At 31.3% G+C, this 24,999-nt stretch overlaps 1 protein-coding gene and 1 non-coding gene across 3 annotated transcripts in view; one reads left to right on the top strand and one right to left on the bottom strand.

Moving 5' to 3' along the window:
- Nucleotides 1-24,999, top strand: part of LOC118194950 (RYamide receptor-like) — a 474,599-nt gene that overhangs the window by 420,325 nt on the left and 29,275 nt on the right. The window lies entirely within an intron of this gene.
- On the bottom strand, nt 12,145-12,217 carry TRNAT-CGU (transfer RNA threonine (anticodon CGU)). Its single transcript has one exon. It is a non-coding gene; the product is annotated as a tRNA-Thr (tRNA).

The raw sequence follows: 24,999 nt of genomic DNA, 5'->3' as shown, positions 1-24,999 counted from the left end.
TTCAAAGATATTAGGGAATTAATTAATTTTTAATGTTAAGTAATCTACTAGTGGATATGATTGAACTATTTTTTTAAAAGCACGTATTCGTGCAAATGACTTGTTCAGTTTATATCAACGGCAATAATAAATTAGCTTTTCTAAAAAACACATTTTAGGGAAAAGGAACTCATTAACTTCAAAAAATGAATCTTATTATTTCATATGACTGAAGCACATTGTTTTCACATTATCCTTACAATATCAATTGAAAATTAAATTTTTAAAAGAGCTATTTTCTAAACTCATTGCACAGGAGAGACGATTGTTAAAATGCCTATAATTTATTTAATTGAAATATTACGTTCTGAAAATTCTAAAACTTTGTTTCCGTCGGCAAATATTTATCACCTTGATCCTACATCATATCTCACAAAGAAAACTACGTTAATACAATTCTCGAAAACAATTTGTGCTTGTTTATACAGGCCAAATGGTTAAAACTTCACAAGCTGCAATGAATCGAAGTCTAGGATTACATTGCAACATTAATATTAAAAGAGCCTAATGAGATAACTACATTTCTATTTTTCAGTATCTTGAGTGTTACCCGCCGCTATTGTTGTCCACTGCTACACCCTAGGCATTAAATTATTTAATGCTGTTGAAACTGCTCTTTGTATCGTTTATTACAGCTTTCAAGTCATCATTGTCATTATATTCTTCATCGTTTAGTCTGTCTTCTCAAGTGCAATGATCTCAAAGCCAAAGAGAACAATAGATATCTCCATTATCTTGAAACTCTTCACTACTATTGTTTCATCAGTCACTGCCCATGGAACCAAAATCCACGAGCAAATCAATTAGCAAGTTAGTTTAGAGAAAAAAATTATTAGTTGGACGAATAATTTTTTTAATTTATTCCAGCTCGCATTCTGAATCTTTAAGCGGAAAATTATGTGAATATATAAAAACATTTCAGAACCTCGTGCTAAACCCCTAGGGTAGAAATTACTGTAAGTAAATCCGGTATTTATGTCTGAGATCGATTTCTTCATTACATTTAGTTTGCTTGAAAGACATAGCTGTATTGTATGAGATTTTATGAGACATTAAAGTTAATTCATGGCTAAAGGTAATTTGTGTCTAATCCTTAAGAAGATTGTAACCCAAGTAGCACGGCAACGTCGTAACGACGTTGCAAACAATTCGCGAATGTCGTTGCAATATGTCGTCTTTAAGACGCCCGGATGTCCGCGAACATCCACTGTTTTGCAACCGTTGAAAAGACGTCTTTGCAGATGAGGTTTTTGTCGCACAGACGTCGTTATTGCGTCTTTCTTAGGTTATATTTCGGTTGTAAAAGCATCGTATCACGACGTCTTAACGACGCCTAAATGTTCGCAGAATTCGACCTTTTTGCAAAACTATGTTTTTTAAATAACTTAAATTCCAAGTTACGATTATATAAGATTTCTTCAATTTTCCCTTAATGCTTTAGCATGTAAGTGAAAGTAATTATGAACGTGGTTATTATAAATATATAACATTAAATATTAACATTATAAGTAAATAAAACTCAATCAGAGGTAAATAAAAGTAAAGATATATATGTGGGTAAAAAAAGTGAATTTCTGATTATAACAGGATTATCACATCTATTTCTGTTAAATCTCAAAGACATTGAAAATTGAACCTGTTAAGATAATTAGGAAGCAGTTCTTAAGTAACATAATCAGTATTTTACCTGAATTCAAGTATAAATTTATTTGCGTTTCATAGTAAAATATATAGCCATTAACTTCTATATCTCCAAGATATGCAAATAAAACACTGTATAAAGTAGCTAATAAATGTGATAAAAATATTTCATGCAAAAATATACCTAAATCTAACAACCAAAAAAAAACTTCCCATATTCATATCTAAAATTAATTAATAACCTAACAAAAAAACAGCACTATTTAAGAAAAAACATGAACTAGCAGTGTTAGCATAAGGAAGGTAACAGAACTAAAACTTCCAATTAATAAAAATTATTTGTGGTTTTTAAATAGTAAGCAATTAAAAGTGCAATATAATTATGGATTGCAGTATTTACTAGTAATGCTGATGTTTCTTAACACCATTTCTTTCGCTGATATGGCTCATCAGCGGCCGAGCGGTAAAGTCGCTGAACACTGGTAGTTCGGTCCGAGGCTCGAATCCCGCGAACGGGCTGGCTGCATGGGCGTTTTCGTGGTTTTCCCCATGTGTAACGTGTATACGACCCAGTTTCCTTAGAAATTCCTCCAAGAAGGCATCCCTCCTCTTAGGCAGATAGCCCCCCAGGCTTTGCCATAGTCACACACACACACACACTTTCGCTGATATGTTAATGTATTAACTTATTTTTAGTTTATACATTTTAGAATAGTGGTAGATTACAATGGTTATTTCATGCACTTTTTATAATCAATAACTTTCCTTTTGTTCTGTATAGAAATAATTTAAATAATATAGTATACGATAGTAAGCTAAGTACGTTAAAGTAAGCTCTTCGTTAAATAGCCACACGATGAAACTTTTTGTTGCTATTTATTATGAACTAGCAGCTTCGCTGCCAGCCTTCGTCTGGCTTTTAAATGTACCGGAAAAATGGCTGAAGGAAGCACCAAACGTTAAATTTAAAAACTGCGTAGAATTTTACTCTGCAGAACAACTTCATAAAAAAAGTTATTACGTATAACAAAATTACAATGAAATAAGAAATATCCCTTAATACAAATATTAATTATCCTAATAAATAAATTAACCAACTTCCCTTTGCAAAATGTTAAGAACTCAAACGGTATAAAGGAGGTTAAGAACTTTGTTTCCTAAAAAAATCACTCAAAACTTTTCAATATCTTAAAAACAGTGAAATGAGCAATAAATAACATAAAAGAATACAAAAATCAAAAAATTCTGAAAAGCAAAATATAATTAATGATATTTTATCTTATATTTTCAAGAGAAAAAAATTACAATGAAATAAGCTATATGCCTTAATACGAATATTAATTATCCTAATAAAATATTAACCAACTTTCCGTTGAAAAAAAATCATGCAAAACTTTTCAATATCTTACAAACAGTGAAATAAGCAAAAAATAACATGAAAGCAACTCAAAAACATAAAATTCCGCGCAGAAGTTTACTCTACAGAACAACTTTATCAAAAAAATCAATAAGAATGAATTATATATACCGTAATTTCGCGCGTATAGTCCGCGGACTATCTGTGTTTAAAATGCGAATTTTTGAAGCTGCGGACTATCCACCTGTGCGGATAATACGCTGGTTGTTCACGGTTAAAATTGTTGAAATTTAAAAAACACGCTGTCGTGAACTGCCGATGATCAAATATAAAAAAAGGGCGAGATTCCAAGTATCCTTCGCATTGCTTTAGCACAACTGCCGGGAGGGGGGAAGTAGTTGATGCGTCTGCTCGGTTTTTAGGAGCCATAGTAGCAAGTACCTGGAGTACGAAAAAAAAAAGCGTGATTCGTTTACTTATAGCGTGGTTTGGCAACACCGAGTGAGTGGGGTCGAACGTCACATTTCATTACTGCTTATCACGAGGATAGCACGTTGCACAGTATTTTGTTTTCGTATTTTGTCTTTCATCTTCGCTAACGTTGATGAAACATCGCCGGAGATTTACTGCTGAGAGGTAGTTGAGAAAACTGAAAAAGATGGAAATAGAGAAGCGGGCCGTTATTGGTTTAATCCTAGTATCAGGTGCACACGGGATTTGACTACTTTTGGCGACTTTGATGATGAGCAGTAAAAACGGGACATATACGATGAGTAGTTAACGGGTCATTCAAAGAAAATATATAGTTAAACATAGTATATACTATGTATATAGTATATATACTATGCGTGTATAGTATATATATAGACGTTCTTTGGATCATTTTTGGTGTTGGCGATAATTTTCAAAGTCGCGCCAAGGCTGCACCGTATACTAGGATTTTACTCCGTTATTTTGAAGTGGACAAGAAAGCGGTGAGAAATTTGCGCAAACAAAAGATGTGTTTAAAAAGCATGGGAATATTGCCGTATTAAAAAAACGTAATTTCGAAAGTATAGTCCGCGGACTATCCGGTGGTGCGGACTATCTGACAATTTTTAAATTTTTTTTAATATAAAATCGTGTCTGCGGACTATACGATGGTGCGGACTATACGTGCGAAATTACGGTATATATAAATGACAATGAAATATGCCAATCTCTTAAAAACAGTGACATAAGAAATACGATGAAAAATTGTTGCCAAACCCATATTTCTAAAAGAATGAAACTATTCAAAATGATGCGATTTCATCAAAAATCTATCAACAACAATAAGACGGGAAAATTGTTGCCAAAATCACATAATCAAAGATGTGAGATGTGAGAAGTGTTCTCGGAAGCTTCATTTAAAAAATCTTTTAAAAATACAAAATATTATCATTTTTCCAAAATTCTTTTTGTAAAAGCAGTCGCAAGGATGAAAGTTTAACGTGTCCAAAAATCAAAGAAAAATAAACTGTACATTTTTTTAGATAAACGTTTTTAAAAAAAATCCCGTTGAGAAGGTGTTAGGCTCACTTTGTTAAATAAATTCGTATTTAATAGATTTATTGAAACACGAAATTTATTTTAAGTTCGTAAAATAGCTAAGTGCCTATGTTTCATGATTTTTTAGTTATCACAAGCACATAAAAGGTAAGCGAAGAAAATAGAATATACATAAATTTAATAAAAAATAAAAGCCGGTTACCAACATTCATTTATTGAGATAATCTAATAAGCATACAATAACGGCAATATTTAAAAAAAACGCGAATTACACAGTGTTTGGAAGAACAGATACCAAAAAGTAATAAAACTGCAATTTACAATCAATAAAATAGTATTTAGTGTTTTTTAATATTACAGAATCACATGTATCACATAATTATAGATTACAATATTTAATAGTAATGCTAATGTTTCCTTAACACTATTTTTTCGATCATACATTTCATAAACTGTTTAAAATCATTAAACTTTTCTGCATACTATGCAAAAGACAACATACTACAGAATGTGCATTATTATTAATTTTAAATGTATTGGTTCTTGTTATTACATATATCTAATTCATCAGCAGCAGTCATATTAAGTTCTGGTACCAGTCCAATAATTTTTTTCTATTTTGAAACTAATGAACATACCATAACAGCTTGAATTGTTGTTGCTTCTGCATTGATTGCATTTTCAGCAAAACCAGAAAGTGCCTTACCGTTGTATGTTATTTTTGGTTTTACATGAATTAATTCCGATAACCAACCTTTCAATATTGTTACGTAGAAAAAAATTAAATTTAGCTTAATCTATTTAATTAAAAAATCTGACTACTTGTTTTTGGTACCGTGACAAAAAAAAAAAAAAAAAAAAAAAAACAATAACAAAACTAAAGTGCTAAACTCTGTACTCAGTAATAAAACTTTTAAACACTAAAAGACATCAAAGAAATATATCCTCCCTGGTGTTTTGGTAGAATCACGATTAATTGACAAAAACAAAATTCGAAAATGCACTTCCACAACAAAATCTTTAACACGCTATCGCTCACTAAATGAAAACTAATTTATATCTCCAACCTGAAAACACATAAATTTCAATACTAAATCTAGAGATAGCCTTAAACCTTTAACATTTCAAATACCACACAGAACTCTTCAAAACACCGGGGAAAGATACAATCTCTCAATTAAGAAGTCTACTCAACAAATCAAAATAAATTAGTAAACAGATCGTATAGTCACTAACACTAAAACTGATTTTTTTTCTACTACCGCAATATAATTACCCAGGTTCGGTTGAAAAACCATGTTTCCGTAAGGATCACATGGGTGACCTACAGTAAACCACAATTAATACACAAAAAAAAACATACAATAATAAAAATAATAAACACATTTATTGAAAATTCCCATACATTATAATTTAAGATAGCTGGCCAGACTACCCCTACAAAAATCTTTTAAAGTTATTCATAGTTTTTTTTTTTTTCATATCAATCTCATATTTAACATTAATCCATTAATACAAAAATCATAGCGAAACACGTCACAGTTCTTAATCATTTTAAGCAGGAACTCAAGAAGATTAAATTCATTATTCATTTAAAAAAAACTAATTTAGAATAAATCATATTGAACATAGCACTTAAACATTAAAACAAAGATTCACTTCCTCCAATTAGTTCAATTAACTTCTGACTATTAAATATTAAATAAAAATAAACCTTCTCAGCTAAAAATATAGTAAAATATATTCAAATTTTATCTACTTAACATGACAGCTCTTGCTTTAGTATTAAACATTTCCAAATTTAAAAAGATTAATTATCAAAATCAAGCACCAAAGAAAATATAAAGTCACTCACGAAATCCGAGGACACAAGAAGCTGCCCGGAACCAGTTACAAATCGCCGTAACAATAACTGCCAAATCTTCAGCCTTTTCAGGAACCGGACCTTTTCACAGTTCCAGCAGTGACCACAGTCAAGCAGCATTTTAACTCAATCAACTTCCCGATTTCGAAGTTCCACTGAAGATTAGAGAAAGAGGACGAAACTGGTGACAAAAGACCAAGGCAGACCTCAGGTGATGACGACCTTCCATATTTCCATCTTTACTAAAGCAAAATAGAAACTCCACGAACGAGCAGTTCAGACTGTTCCACAAATGGGAAAGAAACATCAGCGACGAAATTGAAAATAATAGGCGGCAAGAATTGCCGCCGTCAACATGTCGAGCACCCGCACTGTCTCGGACCCTTCGTACCCAGAAATCTCGGAGATAAAAACTTAACTGTATACCGCGGTCGACCTCCGAAGAACCGCCGCGTTCTCCCTCCGCTCCATCCCAGCACTTCACTCCGCGGCCGGCCCCGTAGGGGCCGCCGTCAAAGTAGCAAACCCGCTAAGGCTTCAAAAAAAATCTGCTAAAAGTCTTCTCTAAAAATCGCTTTTTTTCAAGTCCAAAAGAACCCCCTCCTTTTTCTGTGCAATGGCTTAAGAAACCTCGGTAGACGCTCACCAAGAAACGCCTCAAAATCACTATTGGTTCAAACAACACTAAAATTAAAAATTTAGCCAATCTTAAGGAAACTTGGACTCCCTTTCGCCAACTAGAAGAAAGGTCAAAAATCGCCACTGAAATTCTCAGAAATACAGAACTTTCTACAAGAAGACAGACCCTTTCTTTCCCACGCAACAGAAGAATGTTTCCAACCTATAACTCTGTCAAAAAAAATCGCCGCCCCTTAAAACTATTCGCCTCTGAACGAGAAAAACACGTGTTTTCAACCTCCGCGAAAAAAGGGGAAAATGCAGCTGGACAGTGACCTCTAACCTCCAAAGAAGCCTACGCGTGAGAAACGGAAATACACCCGCGACCTTTTAACTGTAACACAATTCTGCCAAACTTAAAGGAGCTTTGCCGTAAAGTTTAACAATATTAAATATTATACATTAATTTTAAAATAAGCACAATACAAATTCACAGTAAAATAATACGCAAAAATTATACACAACCCAAAATACATAAGAATTTTCCATAACAATTCCCCCACGGTACGGAAAAGGAAAATTTTGAGAAACAAAATTTTTCTACACACTCCTTAATAATTACACAAAAATTATGCACAACCCAAAATACATAAGAATTTTCCATAACAATATGAACACAATAATCGATTAATATGAATGATACGGTAAAGCACTTAGGACGTTATATCCGAAGCACAAAGTTAATCAGGGTATCCAAATATTGCACCGCTGGAACCACAGAGATTGGAAAACACCACCATATAGCTTTTTAATTACCGGAAATACATAATACACCAAAACAAAACACTATTTCACGAACACTATATTCCGATTAGCCTTGTAGCATTTCTTGTAGAGCAGATATTCACAAACAAAATAAACACAAGTTCTGCATTCTCACGATGATTTCAATTCAGAGACTTCCAAACAGGAGCTCACACCATTGGAACTTCACTCGCTGAAAGCAGTTGAAGTAAGTAGATAGGGACAGAACAATGAGAAGATTCACAATGAGTTCTTTGATTGGCAGTGCATTACATTTACTTTCAATATAAGCAATATTATTTATATCAGTCATTGCTTGATTCAGTTTCAGACATAGACTCAGTCTTTTCAAATGCTTACAGATTGCATCTTTACCTAATTACTTGAAAGAACTGCTGGAATCTCAACTGCTGAAATTTGCGCAGTTAACAACTTCGAACTTGGCAGCTAGCCAAAGAGCTCAAAAATTCGAGATGTTCGTTTATATGAGCATTCAGTAAATAACATACGTGGAATGTCATCGGTTGCAGCGATTTATACGACTGCATCAAACTTTTCGACGGTTCTTCTGATAACTTTATAGAATCTTTTTTAAATGACCTAGAAAAATTATTTCAATTTAATAGAATTATGAACAATGTTCACAAGATTATATTTACAAAAAATATTTATCGGGTTTATTTTTCCTTTTCCATTAATTTTTCCGTTCTTCTCCTGACTGTCGGTGAGTTTTCCGTCATATACATTGGACAGCTGTTAAATATGCATGGATATGCATCGTCTTTTAACACTAGACGTTTTCTCCGAATTCTTAAATTCGTACAATTTTTATTCATGAATAGATCTTCACGCACAATCATATCTTCGCGAAAATTGTACTTTTTGCACCGTATGCGGAAAATGTTTCATATTATGTCACCATATTAATTCAAATAAATTCGCCCTTACTTCAAAAATAATAAATAAAGTCATATCTCAGTATTGAAGTAATTGCTAACATGTGATTTGCATTGATTTCGGAAATATGATTTTTTAAAATATATAAAATGCATAACTTAATAAATTACTTTAAAGATTAGTTTCATTTTTAAATATTTTGCTATAATATTTATAAAGAATATTTTAAGTGTTAATTATTTTAACAAAATTTAAATAATTATTTAGCATGTATTTTTTAGTACTAATTAAATTTATTAAATCAAAAGTATTTATATTAAATTTATATTTCATTAGATGAATCTACCTTATGTTAATACATTTAGATAAAATAATGAAGCATTGCAAAATAAATCTTATGCGGACTACAGATTCTTGAAAGGGCAGATTTAGTCTCTTTTCATTCTAAAAGTAATGCTGATGAACTATGAAAAAGATTCTAAAACGACAACGTCTAAAAGCGGTCATATCATGACGTTTCAGCGAAGTCGACAGATTGCTAAGTTGCAAGGCAAATATTTTGCGTCTTCGCAACGTTGTAAAGACGTTGTAAAGAATAAAGCAATGTCAACCACAGGATCGCTTATCTTAAAATAGCAAATTAGTAATGTGGCCTTCAGCAGGCAAAACAAGGTCTGTCTAAGCAGTCTCAAACCCTCACTTAAATACGCGAAATAATTTGTATTCTGGAGGGAAAACGGAAAGGGGGAAATTATAATACAGATTTCCCAACATAAAACAACTTATTAATTAAATTAAAATTATCTTTACTGCTTTCAAATTACATGTAGGCTCATTTTGTTTAGATTATTACAAAATCAAAGAATTCTTAGGCTTTAGAAGGGATGCTTTCGTGGAAGGTTTCTCAAAGGAAAATAAACCTGGAGGAAACCAGAACTTCCCCTGCAACATGGCATTCAGCAAAAGTAACCGAATTTTGTAGTATTTATCAGTGTATCACCTCAAGGTCATACAGCTCTTCGAAAAGGAGATCGTTGAGTAAATATGGCAATTTAAATAATTTTGGCAGAATTTTTTTGAAGAACTAAACGTAGATGCACGATGTGAACTAGGAAGTGTGTCATGTTAGAAAATAGTGAACCCGTAATGGCGTACTTCTTCAAGATCACTTATGGAAATTTTCAAAGTAAGGCATTTAAGCCTATTGTAGTTGCAAGTATCTCCCTCTTTGCTTAATGTCTGCTTTAGAACACACTACTCTTTATGAAGCAATAAATATGAAACATGAGTTTTATTCTTCCTGTGATTGAAACCACGGATCTTCAAATATTAGCTGGATGTTCTAACCAATCTCACCATGAGAAGACGCCCATAGAGATACGATAATTCTTTACATTCTTCCTCGTGTAAAGATTGATTGGGGAAATGCACTATTGTTTCAGAAGAAGCAATCAGTCTACAAAATTCAGGCGTTATCATCCATTGCATTGTTTAGTTCCTGTACAAAGGCAAAAGTTTTAAATGAAAAATGAGAAATCCCTATGCTATTCCTGAGTTTCAAATGATGGGTCTTCCAATTGTAGCTGGTCATGCTAAGTTGGACACATCATGAGATAAGGATGTGAGGATGCACATCCATTTACAGATTGTGGTGTAATTAATCATTCTGTACAGAATACAAACTTACAAATATAGCATCTATAATGTTAGTGACTTATTCGGTAGTTAGAAATGAATTGTACAGTGTCTTCGCTTTCATGAAAGAGACAAAGGAAAAAGTGGAAATATTGTTACGCATTCGTTTTATTATATTCGCATTAGTTTAAATATTAAAACTGATTGTGAAAGAGCCAAAAGTAAAATAGTGAATCAGTTTAACACTGCATCCATAAACAGCGACCCCAACATTTTTTTTTATTTCTTTTAGTTTTCATGTTTAGAAAAGTGTTCATATTCCTATTTCGAATATAAACTATGTATTTGTCATATTATTGTTACTTTTAGTGTTACATGATATTTTATATACTATTTGACATAATCAATAGATAATAGAGACTTAAAGCTCAAAACATTTTCCTATGGAAATAAGTAACGACTGCTTGTTTACTTTACATCATATCAGCTTGCAGAAGTTTTTTAGGAAACATCTGTTCTCTTAAGAAAGACAAGTTAGATCTTTATAGTTTCGCACTAAGATTTGCTAAGACAAAACTTTAGCTTGTTTCAAGCGGTAGCTGTTATCTCAAAAACACTGATTCAACGATCTTTTTTATTCTAGTATCTTAAATCTCAATTTAAATCAGTGAAGGAAAATTACGCTCGTCTGTCTAACTGTTATAGTTCACTTCAGTTCTAATCTTTTTTTTTTTTTTTTTTTTTTTTTTTTTGTGTGTGTGTGTGTGTGTGTGTGTGTGTCATTAAGCAACCTGAAACTAATAACACCATTTGTTGTGTGTTACTTTAGAACAGGCACTTTAAGGATACCTCTTTCCCCCACATAATTATGGCAACAACTGCTGGGGGGGGGCAAAAGGTCGAATTCTTTAATTTGATGAAATTACCTAGTTCCCTATCTGCTGTATGAAGACACACGTTACAATCGTAAATGTGAGGAGGGTCACTACGAGTTTGAAGTATCTATTTTAAAGTAACAGACTAAGCATGTTCATGTATATACTGCAAAATATGTAATTTTCATGTGCCGAGTGTACGGCACATTTGTAGTATCTTTCAGCATATCATTTGAATTTAAACAGTGGTATTTATTTCATTTACCTTTACTGTTTTCGTAGAAAGTTATAAAATTTTCAGTTTAACAAATTTTTCTTTGCTAATGCATTTTATTTTTAGTACCAGAGGTCTCGATTCTCAGTTTTGTGTCCGTACCACATCTCTGTTCATATCACTTTTCGAATAAAAAATATTTTTAACAAATGCTATCACCATGTCTTATTTTAAACAAGTAATATAGTGAAGATAATAATGTGATAGTAACATTTAACATTTTATCCGAAATTGCAAACAAATGCTGCTTTTAAGATATCTGTGATTTTGCTGTTGAATTTTATGCCATGTGAGCGTGAAAAAAAGTGATATTTAGTAATTGTTAGTTAGTTAAAAGTTAAAAGCACAATAATAAACACACAATAAAGTTGTGCCAGTCATCATGTTACGACAATTCAATACTGATGTGATAAACTGAAAGAGTGAAAGAACAGAAAGACGTATGGCAACAAACCCTTTATCGAGAATTCTAAAAACATGAGTTATTTATTACTTTGTGGCGTTATTTTTGAATTTTATATGACGTATGAGTGAAGAAACCGATGTTTAATAATAAATTTTGTAGAAACATTAGATTATTTCGGAATCAGAACAGATGAAAAATGAACAATGTCCTCGCCGGGACTCGAACCACGGACCTCTCGAATACGCGTCGAGCGTGCTGACCACTACACCACGAAGACATGCTTAGAAGGTGGGAAAAATACCTTAGAGCGAATATTGATTAGAGGACCCAATCGCCAAATCATGGTGGTGGATAATCATCATCCACCAGTTTTTTTTTTTTTTTTTTTCTTGGGGCGCCACTGTAGAGACATTGGATTATTTCGTTATAAGTTATGAGAGTTATGAGAAGATTAAAAATGAGTTATGAGAGATGTTATGAGATATGTATAAAATGTATAAGTATAAAATTAAGTTATGAGATTATCAGTTAATTATAAAATTAAGTTATGAGATTATGAGTTAATTAAGTTATGAGTTTTTATATGTATAAAATTAAGTTATGAGTGGTGAAAAATGAGTAATGCCCTCACCGGGACTCGAACTATGGACCTCTCTAATACGCGTCGAGCGCGCTGACTACTACACCACGAAGGCATGCTAAGAAGACGGCAGAAATACCTTATAAGTTAAAAATAGAAAAGAAAAAGTAAGTTAACAGGGATGATTCTAAAAGCAGATTAGTAAACTGCGAACTCAGAGAGAGCATATTTCTGATGCGAGGTTAACCTGACTCCTTTCAGATTTTTTTTTTTTTTTTCGTTTCCTTATTTTAATGTTTTCAAAACAGTAGTAGGATAAAACATAATAGAACGAGAGTGTTAGGTTTTATGAATAAAACAAAGGTGTACTGTTCACTGACTTATTTATGCCACATCACTCAGTAACTTACAAAAGTTGGGAATGACTGCTGTTTTCCATAAACTCGTTATCACAAAGTAAAGTAACGAAATTCGAAAACTTTCTTCGGAGACATTTTGTCAGGAGTAATTTTTTAGTCTGGAAAGATCTGCTGTTTCTTAGTTTTCCTGCGATTTAGAAGACTAGAACTATTCTAATGATGATTGATTTGACTTGAATAGTTTGTCACTCTTATGTTCTTTCCTTTGGCAGTTCCCTAAATTATAACCAACTGTGGCGCTTGAACTTAACCTCCTTAAAAATTCTGTCAGCTTGTTTTCAGAACTTCTTTTACTGGAATACTGTACTATTTATTTTTTAATCCCATAATGCTGAGTCGTTATTGCTTTAAATGCAATACATTGAAATATTTGGAGCAAAAAATTATTTTCTCAGCTTGAAACCTAACACATGTCTTCGTAGATTGTGATTGTGTAATTCCTCAGTTTTGCGACTGTTTATTATTTACGCTCAAGATCAAAATTTCTATCTAAGTAAAGAAATTATAAAATTTTATGACACTGCATATATTTAAATAATAATTAAATTAAAAGTGGTGGTAAGCTAAGAAGAAGAATATTAATCAAAATTAAAACTTAAATAAAACAAATAGTTAGAAATTCATTTGTCCTTTTACAGAGCAAGAAGCAACTAAAAACAGTATTTGATATTTTTATGTTACTTTATTATGTTGTTTTGGCTTCAATATTGATTTATATTCTTCCTATTAGCAAGTTTTTTTTTCACTGATTATGGCGACGCACACAACGGTATCTAGCAAAAGAAGGGGTATCCGGTGGAGGACTTTAAGGAAAATTGGCTCGTATCCACGTTACGCATGAGGAAAATCACAAAAAAAGCCCTTTCGCGTGATTTGAGCCCTGAAACGAACTACCAGTTTTCAGCGCTGGGTCACCCTGTTGGGCTGCTGTTAGGTATTTTGCCATCATTTTGTAATTAGTTAGTTTCTCTTGATTATTTAAACAATTTCACTGTATACTTAGGGACTTTAAATATTAATAATCTTAATTGTGAAATTTCTGAAGTCTTTAGTTCATCGCAAATTTAAAAACTCGTTAATTGAAAGGCTTCTAAATTTAATTATCCGTCTGAGTTCTGCCATTCTTTACTTGTTCTTTTTAAAATTCTTTCACCTGCAGTTATTTTGCTGAAACAAACAAATATCAAATCCTCAATCCTACCAACGGGAGAGCGAATAAAAAAGCCCTGAATACTAGTAATTCAGTCTGCGTTTAAATCCCTGAAAATGGACAGCAGCATGGCCATTTTTAGGACTTTTATGATCATCTTTTTAATACTGAACATTTTCATGTATAACGTTAATACGATCTAATTTCCCTTATAAACTCCAGCCCACCAGCGGCCGAGCGGTAAAGACGCTGAACACTGGTAGTTCGGTCCGAGGTTCGAATCCCGCGAACGGGCTGGCTGCATGGGCGTTTTCGTTGTTTTCCCCATGTGTAACGTGTATACGAGCCAGTTTCCCTTAGAAAGTCCTCCACGAAAGGCATCCCTCCCCTTAGGCAGATAGCCCTAGTGTGCTTTGCCATAATTAAATACACCACACACCACCACACAATACACCACCCTTATAAACTCTTCAACAAACGCAGGTCACCTCTTTGACAGGTAGTTCTGGTGCGTTCAGTATCTAAAATATCCAAATAAAAATATTCAAGTTGTATTTGTTATAGAGCAGCATTGAAAAAAACTTCCTTAAGCATAAATTTAATGCGAAGTATTTTGAAATTCTCAAAACCTGTGACAGTCAATGTCCTGTGACAGTCAATGTTTAGATAATAAAAGGGCGAACAATTTAAAATAAAAATTAAAAAGAGAATAACATAACTAATGGGTGCAGTAAAATCTGTCGTAACTAGATGTTCCATTATTAGAACTCGACACATAACACTGTAAGTAAAATCTTTTCCTAGGGTTTCAAATACTTTTCTGGAAGATCCATTCCAGAATTAATGACTGCCGTGACGAAGATCATTGATGTTTGCTGCTAATGCAAGGAGACATGCAGCTTGCTGCTATGCAAGGTTTACAAATTAAGCCAATTATGTTTTTCTCTTTGCGTCCACTAAAAGAGCTAGCTCTTAGTAAGTAATTGTCTTTATGATGGCAACCTTAGGGAATGTGTTCAACTCACGTGTATCCTTTATGTCCTCTTTAAAAGACGAATGAAGATAAAGCCTCTGGTTACTTGGTTGGGCTCAAAATTATTCCCGAGGATCTAGATTTAGTTCTCAGAGACATTCTTAGTGAGAATTTAATATCTAGATTAATTCTAACCTCATACTACCTAAAAAAAAGATACTTTTAAAAGTGATGTAATAATTCAATAAAAATTGAATATGATATAGATTTGTGGACCTGAAATGCTTTTGCAGCAACAATCAGATTCTACGGCGATATCTTGCCATATTTTTTCATTCATTCGTGAATCATTCTCAGTTGAATGACTTATGATAATTAAATCATAGCTTCTAAAATCTGACTTACGTTAGTTAGCATTTCATAATTTTAAATCTAAAACTGGTAACAAAAACTTCTCCATTAACTGCAGTCTCTAGTATATTATAAAGTTATGCGTATTTAGAGTAACATTTTCATTAGTCGTGGTTTGTCGGAATTGAATATTGAATGTCAGCGTGTTCTTTTCAACCCACATGGAACACTAAAAGAAATTTAGATATTATTATAGAATGAACAAAGTATCCTAACATTCTAATCCTATTATAGAAACTTACATAAGATTCTAATTTACTAATCGATTAATTATGTAAAAGGTGGGTGATTAAGTGGGAGGCCTAACCTTTGCAATGCAATTGGGTTAAATTTATTGATACTGGGGATGTCTAAACATTAAGTCATTCTCTGAGCAAGTTGAACAAATGTGAAGCTGGAAGTAAATACCTTCTCATTTTATAGCTCGTATCAAAACAATTACATCACGAATGATAACGCATTATTTGGAAGTTACTTTGATTTAGTTTAACACTTCATTTATATTATCATTGCATCCTTTCTCACAATTAAGAAAATACCTGAATTTCAGAATGGCGCTACCGATTTTTGCAAAAGATATCCTTAAGTAGGTCAGTTTTGAGAGCAAAATTTCTATTCTTCTGCTTGCTAATGATAAGTTTGTTAACGATGTTACCTGCTAAAAAAGTTCCGACAACAAAGAGAAAAGTCAGGTAAATATTTCCTACTGCTTATTTGTTATTGCCTCACACATGTCCGACCTCAGCAGAAACAAGCCCATGAATCTTATCGTGAAAAGGGGTGCAAGACTGCGTCTATCGTTGGTATGAATCTTAAGCACCATATAGCTGACAATACGACTTTGCCCAGCTCCGCTCCCATTAAGGAAAGCATATCGGAAAGATCAAAAGGTCTCCTACTACCAAGCCACTCAAGAGGACTTTGTGTGCCCCATGATGCATAGACACTATACATTTACAAACATTCATGCTTTTTCTGGGATTCAAACCTGGACCCATCAGTACGGTAGTCAACGTCACTAACCACTATACTGTTAGGAGGGTTACTATTTATGTATTTGTTTAGTGGTTAATTATGTTGGAATATAAAGAAATGGCATTGGGAGTTCACTTGTACTTTATTTGAATAAGAAACATTTAGCTTGCTTAAGCAGTTATCTTATACTATCTATCAATCATTTTTAAATGCATTTATTCTTATTTTTGTGTACTGTTTTTGATATCTTTGTATAAATCATTAAATGATATGCGAAAAATAAAAATATTTATTTCCTCAACGTCTGGCGTGCAGTTTCAGTTTTAACGTCTCTAATGTTTGTTATAGGTACGAAATAATGCTCGTCATAATGCTAGAAAGCACTCTGTAGCGAACCTAGATGTTTAAAAGTTATGCTATTGAGAGAGCCAGGGGACTTATCGTTCCGTCTAAATCTTTCAGTAAAGTAATATTAGCTTGGGAAAAGGTTTAAAACATTCTTGTTTTAACTTTAGCTTCACAGTTTTATAGAACTTGCGCAACAACAGAAAGGACCACACGGTAAAAAAAAGTTCGCTCTTTACAGGCAAAAGTTTTGTAAAGTTACAGAAATCAAAAAGTTACACAAGAATTTCCTGTAATGGTAACAGGTTGAAAGCAAACTGTGGCGGGTACATCAGATTTGCCTGTAGCATTACAGATAATGTTTCAGAAGCCGCGCGGAAGAATCATGTGACTGACTGAAAATTAGCCAATCAGGAGAAAAGTGTTTGAAAGCTAGTTGCAGAAAAAAATATGGCTGAATGCATGTTGGTTGTATAGCGCAGGTAAGTAAGAAAATGTTTACAATTACTGTTTGAAATATTTTTTTGTTCATTTTATGCAGATTATTCTCATGCACTTTGCACTGTTACATGTAGTGAGTAAGTATTTAAACCTTTAAGATTAGCGATTAATTAATATCAGTGTTCGTAATGTCTAATGAGTTGAAAGAATGCAAAATATTTATTCCAAATACAGATCTAATAATAGTATTTTGTCATTGTGCATCCGATAAATTACGCCTTAAATTGCCCGTATTATTATTTATAACTAATTATTCCAAATTTTAATCACTGTTGTGGTATTTAATTGAACCGGTAATGTGGTTGTTGGAAACAATATTAATTATGTTAGCGTTCGTTTGCAATCGTCTGACCAAAGAACGTTTGACATCTTTTTCCCGGCAGGCCTTGCGAGAAAAGTTTATGTAAACATTTAGAATTCTGAATGTAATGTATATATTTTTTGCTTACTAGGTTTAGTTTATTATTTCTTTAGTATTACCTGATTAATTATACTTGTCTTATAATTCAGTCTAATAATATGTTTATGTACGAGTGTGCTATGAAGTAAAATTACAAAAACTTGAACAACGCGGTCGAGAATCTCATTTATTCTTTAGTGTAATAATATTATTTTTTTCACTCGTATTAATTTCTTACGAAAATGTTATAATTCCAAAATGAAGTAATTATATTGATTAAAAATATGTCGCATCAAATACTTTTCGTAATGTTCTGTTTTATAAACTAGATGCAACTTAATTGTTCCATATATTTTAATATACCAATATCAACAGGGGAAAGATGGAAATGACCTAAAATATTTTTCTAAATATTCGTTAAACTAGTTATAAACGAAAACTAAAATTTCGTACATTATTTCCAAAAATATTATTTCATTAATATTTTATAAATGACAAAATTTATTATATTGTATAAATATCTACCACTGCATACTTATAAGTTTTAAACATTTAATGTAGAATTTATGTTGATTTTATTTTGCCCAGTTTTAATACAGTTTTGAAGTATGATAGTCTTGTTACTAGGATAGCATGAATCTGCTAATACAAGTTTAATACATTTCTTGACAAATGTTTCTCTTATTCATGTAATATAATATATAAATCATAAAATAAGTTATCTTTAAAATAAATTATGATTGTTTATTGGAATTTAAAACAATTCTGTATCTGTATGTTAGTATTAAAAATAAAATAATAATTAAATTTTAATGAAGCATTGATTTTAGCATTTAACAATGTAAATATATATACTATATACCCACATGAATAAATGGAAGTGCAAGCTATTTTTCCTTACAAAGCCGTCCATGAATATATACTTTCCTTTAGGCTGATAGCCTTTGCATGCTTTGCCATATTCTATCAATGAAATGATGCAAATATGCAAAAAATTTACTTTTTAAAGTTAATGCAGGACATAAAATTCAGTGCATTTGTAAGCTACATTAGTTCTCTTATAGCTTGCCATTTAATTGCCCAATGATTTACTAGTCCAAAGTAATGCAGAATTCAGATATCGTTCAAATAAAAGAAATTTATGAAGGTCTGATGTTTTAGACGTATATATGAAGATTAATTTTTTTAAATATTATTTTAAGTTAACCAAATTAATTTCAAATTTAAGTAAGTATTCATGCTTTTCAGTAGCATTATATTTGGAAATCTTAAATTAAATAACTTAATGCAATATTTCTTGTTAATAAAAGAAAAGCAATGTTATGAAAGACTAGTGAAGTCGATTTGCAAGTTCTAATTACGAAAGGCCATTTTCAAAAATAATTAATTTAAAGAAAAGTTTTTAACGTAAAACTTCCAAACTCACACATGTGGAATATTAATTCTATATATTTTATCTCATTCTTATGTTATTGATTAATTTCATAGCATTTCATGTGACACTAGTAGTAATTATTAATTAAATTTTATGCAGTTTCTGATCTATGTTTTGATTTTTTATTAATTACGTAAGGTTACATAAGGTTTAAAATTATGTAAGGTACAAAAACCTTCTGCATCTATTAATGCATGCAGAAGTGAATGAAATTATGCCAGTGAAATTTTTTAAAATGAAAAACAAATTTTTGTGGAAAATTAAAGTTATAAATTCTAAAGTTATAAATTAATTTAAAGAAAAGTTTTTAACGTAAAACTTCCAAACTCACACATGTGGAATATTAATTCTATATATTTTATCTCATTCTTATGTTATTGATTAATTTCATAGCATTTCATGTGACACTAGTAGTAATTATTAATTAAATTTTATGCAGTTTCTGATCTATGTTTTGATTTTTTATTAATTACGTAAGGTTACATAAGGTTTAAAATTATGTAAGGTACAAAAACCTTCTGCATCTATTAATGCATGCAGAAGTGAATGAAATTATGCCAGTGAAATTTTTTAAAATGAAAAACAAATTTTTGTGGAAAATTAAAGTTATAAATTCTAAATGCAAACAAAGGAGTGAATTTGAAAGTTATGAAATAAGCCAAAGTGTTGGTAATTTTTGCAGTTTTGCAGAAGAATTTTTATACTTTGCAGAACGGGAATATGATGTTTGGTTTTGTTAGTATTAATTATTACAACTGAATTATTGCAACTTAAACACGTAATTTATAATTTTCTAATTTATTTTGATCATGTATATTTCATGTGTTATAAGTCTTTAAAATGAAATTCTCGTCATATTTATTAACACAAAACTTTTTAAAGAAGAAAAAGTCACATTTGTTTTGCTTAGTTGCACACGAAGATACATGCCTATATATAGAGAGAGAGAGAAAGAGGAGTTATGTTTACTTGCAGACTTTTTTCTTGCTTTTTACTAATATTATAGTATGAAAATCAAGGGGGAAATTAAGCAATCAATTTAATTTTGAAGGATATGATTACAGTAAGATAACCAATCAAAAACATCCATGAATGAACTACTGGTAACTATCATATTATTATTTAAAAGAGACCTACATTCCAATAAGAATGCTTAGTAACATTAACATTTCAGTACCTGATAATAATAATTTTCATTCCTACTTCCCTATACCTTGAATTTCACTCGTATTATTGTCCACTGCTACTCCCTAGACCTCAAAGCATTTATTGCACCTGGAACTGCAATTTGTGCATCTTCTACAGCATGCAAATTATCACGGTTCAGTTTGTACTACCACGAGCAATGATCTTCAGAATTACCATATTGCGTTGCATTTTCCACCCCACCCAGCTTTAGAACCAGATTCTGAAAATGAAAAAAATATTTGCAGAATATTCCCCTTTTTAATGCATTCAGAAAATGAACATCCCAAGATTTTAAAATGGATTTATCGACATAATGATTGTTTTCGTCATACTAACAAAGGCAAACTTTTGCACACTAAAGGCCCCGTTGAATCTTTCTCTTCTAACTGTTGAATATTATGTCAGGCTAATAAAAAAAATGATCTATGATAGTTAAACTGTCATTCACTGTGCAATTTTGCCATATCAGCTGCATATTCACCTTCTCTAATTATTTATGTATGATCTGAGGCCTAAGGAGTTGCAACAACAATAATGAGAATGAAAGAAATTCAAATTATAAAGAAGTAGAAATGAGATAACTTATTAGATGTTGCAATTGTGTGTATTTTTATTGAACTATAGGTTTCTTTTAAAGAAATAATATTGTGATAGTAGTAGTTTATCCATGATTACTTTTCATTTGTTATATTATTATAGTGACTGTGTCCTTTGGAAATTAAATTATTTACCTAATTTTTCCCTCTCAATTTTCGGAAGATAAAATTAGTAAAAATAAGTGGGAATATGGCATCAAGAGCATTAGATATCCCCATTTTTTTAAGCTGTTCACTATTATTGTTTCATCAATGATAGGCCGTGCACCCAAAATCCCCTAGCAAATCAGTTAGTAAGATAAAAACGACCACTATGTGGACGAAAAATTTAGGGTAACTCGTTTTGTGAGCGCCTTAAGGAAGACAAACATTACCAAAATCATTAAAACATATTCAGAATCCTGTGCTAAAAGAAAGCTAGGGGGAAAATGTTGTCCGAGTCCCAGTGATTCATTTGGACGAATATGTAATATTGTTTTAGAAATTTAAGGTAATAAATACAATATTTTTCGAATGCTAGAATAGTTCGAGAAATTTATTCAAGTTATGAATTCTGAATATAGGTATACTGTATATTATATTTAATAACTATGGCGGCTTCATTTATGAAAAGATTTGCATATTGGCTGTTTTTGTGCAATGAACCTTCTCTAAGCTAACTATACGTGATTCCTGAAGATTTTGATCTTCAATGATAGTGGGCATCATAGAGAAGTTATGTTTACTAATTAGTTATTTTATGAGGAATGCTAGGTAAATTTAAAAAGTGGTTGACAGGGGTAGTTTGTCGTAATGAGACGGTTCACTGTAATCCAATATTTTAAAGAATTTAAGCTGTTCTTAATTTCTTAAGATATTATAATGAAATATGATTAAAAGTGTTATATAAGCACACGTTTAAAACATCTATTAAAATAATTTTTATAAGCTTTTTAAGAGCATGGTTATGATTTAAAAAAAATGTTTTTTTCTTTATGTAGGAGGCATGGTTTACAAAGAGGGAAAAACCATTCATTTTTTCCAAGCAGTCGAAACGAATTTTTATGAAATGTTATATTGTGTTATTTTTAATTAATTCTTTTTTCAGATTTTATGTAAAGTTTATGAATTAAGTAATAAATTATTTTTACTTCTGTATTTTAATTAGCATATTATTTGCTTCATAATATTTCACAATAAAATTATAAATTCAATAAACTTCTTAATTAATATGCTGTAATATATATATATATAGGGCATAAAGTTTGTTTTCTGGTGTCACATGTATATTTCACAATTTTGTATGCAAATCTTGAACTTTATAATAAATAGGAATATTTTTTTAGCATCACTTTCTAAATGGTAAGTATTAAGCTTAAATTTATTACATATCATGTTTGTAAAAAACTATAGGTAAAATTAAAATGCATTAAATTTTAAGATAAAGTGAAGTATTAATTTTTGAAACAAATTTGTTAAAGGCATAATTGTATTAATCATTAAGAAATTTAATGGAAGCAAGGCTTTGAAAATTAAGGTCAGTTGGTGAAGTTTTATACTTGTTCATAAAACATGACATTAGGCTTTTAATGAAAGACTTCTATCTGTTAATTCAAATGAAATTATTTGAAGGTAAGTTAAAAACGTTATGCATTTACCATCTATTATTTCAAACAATAGCAGACTGTTGACAAACACTAAGTGCAGATAAGAATAAAAAGATTAGTTGGACGTTGTAATGCAAGCTTATGAACAAAATTTTGAATTCCTTGTAGTAACAAAATGAAGTTCATTGCTATGTTGAATTCTTTAATTTACTGAAAATGTCATTTTTTAGAAGGAGAGAATATAATATTTTTGAAACATAAAGAACAGCTGTTCTGAGTTCTTCATAGAACTATTTCACAAAATGTCTTTTACAGTAATAAGATGATGATATCAACATGCAACATGTTTACTCATATAAGTTAAATCTAAAGCAACATGTGTCTATTTTAGCTAAAATTACTAAAAAGAAAGTTCTAGTGCATATCTTAATAATTGACATTAAAACATGCAAATAAAGCATATTGTCTTTTTCTCAGCTATTTTACAGGCCAAATAAAAATTCCAGATGCCATTTCATTATTTTATATAAAGGATACACATGTAATTTAATGTAAGGAGTAGGATATCAATTTGAACTTAATTATCAAATTAAGCTCAAATCGATTATTAATTAAAATGATACATATACATACAGATATCATTGTTTTACTCAAAACATGTTGATTTCAATGTATTTTATTATAATAAGCATCATTTTAGAAAAAATTCTATTACTTTTATAGACATATCCTTTAGTATTTCATCTATGAAAAATATATTCTACACACATATAATTACTTAATTAGATATTAGAAGGATATTAGAAGGATAATCTGAAACCTTTACAGATACAACCATTGGAATTTTACGTAAGAAAAGTATCTTCTACTCACATAATAACTTGCTGAAATAATACAAGCAAATAACCTGTAACGGTTACAGATATATCTGTTGAGATTTTACATGAGAAAAATATGTTCCTTTTACATAATTATTTGCTGTAATATTACTAGAAAATAATCTGTAACCATTACAGATATATCGTTTGGGAATTTACATGAGAAAAATATGTTCTACTTACATAACTATATGCTGCAAAACTCTTGTAATGTTACAAAGAAAACACCTGTTTCTGTTACTCAAATAACCCATGGCATCCCAGTTTCCATGAGTTTTCTTAGTAACCTTACAGATTTTTTTTACAGTGCACTTGTTCCTGCGAAATATAAAAGAACGCAAAAGTTGAATAATTCAAGTACGAAATTCTCAAGGGAAAGTCCGACTGTAAGTTTAGAGCCAGGCCCTCGACTCATTTGACCAAACATGGCTGGTAAAGGTTAAACCTAATTCATGCAAGTCTAGGAGATGGTCGAAAATAATGAGAAGATGATCAGTGGTTGCTACTACCCCCTGACTTAAAGAGCTATATTCTTATGTGCATCCTGGTGGGAGATGACGAAATTGGAAATGATAGTACATACAAGCTAGCATAAGCCATACAAGGTAACGTTCAAAAAAAAAATTTACTGATATCTAGCAAAAATTCTCGTTGAAAATAGAATGCAATTGTTGAAGTTTCAAGGGATCTAGACCATCAGTGCGATCTCCTATAGTCTCTCACTTCAAAATGGAAACTTCAAATTTATTTTTCTCTCCCGATCTGTCTCATAACAATGGGAATAATAGCTGCAAAAAAAGGGCAGAGTAGCTCATTTTTTTCCATTTCATTTATATTTAGCGTGTTTCGCTCCATGAATAGCGTGCGATTGAAGGCTGACTTGAAGTACAGTCTTAAAAGAAGTGGAGGAAATAAATGCCGCCGAGTGATGACGATAGTAGTTATGATCGCAAATGGGGAAAGGGCTAGTAACGACCTTGAAATGCCTATTTCACAGCCATGCTGTAATGCAATTGTGCAACAGGCTATAATGGTCCAAGTAACACGCTAAATTTTATAATGAAAAATAAGCATTTCATGCTTATTTTGTATGTTAACTTCTACAAAAAATATTCTCTCATCCCAATTCCTTTGATAGAAAAATATTCTGGAAAAGTGTAAAGTTTTGATTTACTACTCAAACATGTTTTACTATATTATATCGAGCAAAGCAACCTCCCGAATCTAGAGTTTTAATTATGTACTTAATTAACTGACTTTTATTTGCATTATTTACAATTTTGTGTGTGTATCTTATTGAAAAATATACATGTATTTTATAAAATGAGTTTTTAAATGATTTTTTCATTAAGAAAGATTTGAAATTTCGCGTTAATTAAAAAATTTTAATATTAAAATAAGTTTTCTCGTAATTCTCGCAAGAAGGATTCGAAAGATTCGAGAACCTTTTTGGATTCAGATACGAGAAAAGTTAGTAGTCGTGAATATTTAGAATATCTTTCCAGTATTGTTCTGATTTATTAAAATATTATTATGACAACATGTAACAGTGTTAGACTACAACCTATTAGGAGCCCCATTATCGTGCACTCGCTCCTGCTAAACTCATTTCTAATTCATTC

This window comes from Stegodyphus dumicola, chromosome 7 (genome assembly GCF_044657685.1).
Source record: "Stegodyphus dumicola isolate Sdum_Otavi_A_Nest chromosome 7, ASM4465768v1".
Lineage (NCBI taxonomy): Eukaryota > Metazoa > Arthropoda > Arachnida > Araneae > Eresidae > Stegodyphus > Stegodyphus dumicola.
Note: the sequence above shows the minus strand (reverse complement) of the source record. Positions and strands in the feature narration are given on the sequence as shown.